Source organism: Macrobrachium rosenbergii, chromosome 41 (genome assembly GCF_040412425.1).
Source record: "Macrobrachium rosenbergii isolate ZJJX-2024 chromosome 41, ASM4041242v1, whole genome shotgun sequence".
In the NCBI taxonomy this organism is placed as follows: Eukaryota; Metazoa; Arthropoda; class Malacostraca; order Decapoda; family Palaemonidae; genus Macrobrachium; species Macrobrachium rosenbergii.
In genome coordinates, this window is record NC_089781.1 from 51,867,129 (window position 1) to 51,871,226 (window position 4,098).

The window sequence follows — 4,098 nt, forward strand, 5'->3', positions numbered from 1 at the left end:
TCCAACTGTGGATGAGCACCACGAACTACCACACTATGGTTACTCCCCGTATCACGTAATACTTTGACTGGTACCTGCACACTTCCTCCTTGAGTTGTCAGCGTACCTTCATAGATATATGGCTTAAAAGCCTCCAAGCTGCTCAGCCACTCACTGCTTGAAGTTACATTTCCACTGGTTGCTAAACACTCTGCTTGTTTAGTTTCAGTCATCCCCACACTGCTCTTCGTAGTTTGCTTCACCTGGTTACCTTTAACCACTTGACCAACTGGTTTGGTCTGCTGTTGTGTCTGATAACAATCTCGACTGTAGTGTCCCACTCTTCCACACTTGTAGCAGACAACATTAGTCTTCTGTATCTGTCTTGAGAACAGACTGGTTGATGAGGATTTGACATTCAATTGCTGAGGGGTGTTACCTGGCTTTGTATTGGCATAGCCACTAGAAGGATTTCCAGTTGTAATGTTCCTGAAATTTGGATGAGACCTGAAACCTGTGAATTGTTGGTTCTGGTACTTAACATTATAATTTCTTTTGCTACTATTATATTAAAGTCTTCACTTAGTGTAGCAGCTTTGTCAAGTTTCTTAACCTCTCTCTCTCTTAAATAGGCTCTTATGTGTTCAGGAATTCCTCTAAGATATTGTTCTAGGACTACTAACTCCTCAAGTTCGTCCATAGATTTAACTTTAACAGCCTCCAACCATCGTTTAAAACATCTTACTTTGTAGGCATAATCCAAGAAAGTTATCTTGTCATCCTTTCTCAAAGATCTGAATCTTTCATTGTAATATTCAGGGTCATCTGGTAAACTTGTAGCACATTGTGTTTGAGTACCTTGTACTCTTTACACTGATCAGCTGATAAGGCTAAATAGGCACTTCTTCCTTTACCAATGAGAACACTCTGTAACAAGACCGACCATTTATCCTCTGGCCATCCCATACCTGAAGCCACTTTTTCAAAGTGATCAAAAAACTCATCTGGAGCTTCTTCTGTAAACTTTGGAATTAACTTCTGCACTCTTACTACATCAAATACAGGGTCTGAATCACCTTGAGTAGGGTTAGACGGTGTTACAGGTAATGTGGATTGAGCTTTTATTAACTCCATCTCCCTTTCATGTCTTGCTCTTTCTCTTTCTGCCTGCATTTTCTCTCTTTCAGCCTGCATCTTCAGCTTAATCAAATTTTCTTCTACTTTTATACGTCTTAGTTCTGCTTCTGCATCACTTTTCTCTTTCTTTTCCTCATGTTTATCAATAAGTTCTGCCTCAGCTGCATTCAACAACTCTTGCGCATCTCCTAGCTCTTCATCTATTTCACCAGAGTCCATCAATGCTTGGATTGCAATATATTTGATTTGTGCCTTAATCAAACCACTAGACACATTACCCCCACATGCCACTGCTAAAGCAATCCACTGTGCCTTAGTCAGGTTGGATTCAGATAACTCCTGGATGGAAGGAGTTGCTAAAAACTTCTGAACATTGAACAGAGCCATTTTCTCAAAGTTACTCAACTAAATAATTCACAATACAAAGCAAAAAATAACTATGTGGTCACTCTCCTATCAAAATATATCCTTAACACCATAAACCAGAGTGATATTTTGTTTTGTTCCCGGGTCTCTGGGCACCAAACAATATAATGTCAAGATGCATATCAAGTACCTGGTTATTACACAACTAATCTCAAAATTCAAAAATATAACTCACTTCAGCCAGATACCTGAACTCTCATAACATTAATTATTACGACTGAGTACTCTAAAGGTAACAGTGATCCCTTAAGAAAAAATTATTTATTAATTGAAAAAATCAAACTAAGTCTATCAGAATATGTGTGAGGTATCAAAAATTAAACTAGAAATATTCTGGAGTACAAGGGCATCACTCCATCAAAAAACTCTAACTGTTTCCCTGGTCTTAATTCACTTTAGCAAAACTAAAAGAACAAAACATGTTTATCACTTTGCCTTATGCACACACAATCAATCCTATTCACTGGTGATCAATAAATGAAACACTTTTTCTAAAAATGTTAAATATAAAAATTTATTTTCAAAATCAAAGTTTATAACCAGAATTCACAATCTGAAATATTTATTATTACTTGAAAATAACACAACACTTAATTAATTCTTGAATTAAATTATGAAACAAAACTAATTCACAAAAACTTTATCAGGAATTTAAATTAATCAAGCAAAATTTAAACTATCAAGAATTACTCAAGATTTGAAAAGAAAATCTTAACAAATGAAATATTAAATCAAGTATGCAATGTTAAATTAAGTATGCAATGTTAAATTACCAAGAAATATTTAAAATGCTATGTAAATAAATGTTACATCACAAACATAATAAATGTGAAAATATGAAGAGATTGTAAATAGAAAAACACACAAAAATACACAATAGATTTATCAATAATGATTTCACTCGGTCAAAATTTCCTAACTTATCATACCATGGTATTAATAAGTAAAATTCACGTTACCTTACACAAACTTGTTAAAACCTCTGTAAATCACTTGCTGCAGCTGCGTTACCACAAAACACACTTTTTTACCAGGCGCCGTTACAAACTAAATAACTTTGCTAAATTCAGATCTCAAAAGTTAATGCTAATACGTGACCACAAAACACTACGTTAAAAGTAATCTCTTTTTTAGGAACGAGAGAGAGAGAGAGGGAAGCAAATCAACTAGTCTCAGAAATCAGAATGAAACAGATTTTAGAATTCCAGTAACACGTGAAACAATTACATGATGTCATTAAAGCATTTTGGGTACGAGATACAAAAGTTCTAGAAGCAGGGAGGTGACGTCATTAAAGCATTTTGGGTGCGGGATACCATGGAGAAACTTCTAGAAAGAAAGTTACATCATTCCAGCAAAACGTTTTGAATGCAATCTTACAAAACATGGTGTAACTGATCAGGACACGTATTCTTTCTCTCAAAGTGGTGTACGTGACTCGAACAACGCATGTAACAACATGAAATCACTCGTCTTGAGCTCGTATGGAACGAATCAGCATTTGTTTTCCAAACCTGTCATCACGACCCAAAACAAAGCACTCTCTCTTATCTCAACGGATGACAATTGAAACGATACAAGTCTTTGCTGGGCACACACGTGTTCATATACTATGCTTTTATCAAGAAAGATATTATTCATTCTAAACTACATTACTATTAAAACTGTATTATCAATTCTAAATCGCGCTATTAAGCTACTTAATCATTAGTTCTTTTGAGATCTGATGCCAAACTAAATATGACACTTCAACAATCATTATCATTACATATAACACAAAATAGAAACGTAAATATGTCAAAATTATAGGATGATATATGCATTACAAGGCAACATCATGAATATATATATATATATATATATATATATATATATATATATATATATATATATATATATATATATATATATATATATATATATATATATATATATATATATATATGACTTTTATCACATCACCGTGATTCATATACAATCAGTAAGCTACAAACGTTCTTTAATGCCCAATTCGCTCTACCTAGGAAATAATACATTTTCAAATATGTTACTGAAGGGGAATTTTTTAGTTGATAATAAGTTCGTCGTCCCGTGGGCTCGAACCAGCGAAGGACAAGAACTCAGGACTACAGTGGACGCATTTAACCCACGTGGCCAGCAAGTGAGGTATAAGTGGATATAGTCTCCAATATACAAATCACCCGTCGAACTTAGGTGTTTGTATTTAGAGACGATATCCACCCACCTCTGCCATGCTAACCGTGTAGTGCATTTGTCGCACGCAGTCATATTATGACTTTTTATCACATCACCGTGATTCATATACAATCAGTAAGCTACAAACGTCCTTTAATATCCAATTCTCTCTACCTCGGAAATAATATATTTTCATATATGTTACCGAAGGGGAATTTTTTAGTTGATAATAAGTTCATTGTCCCGTGGGCTCGAACCAGCGAAGGACAAGAACTCAGGACTACAGTGGATGTATTTAACCCACGCGGCCAGCAAGTGAGGTATAAGTGGATATAGTCTCCCATATACAAATCGCCCGTC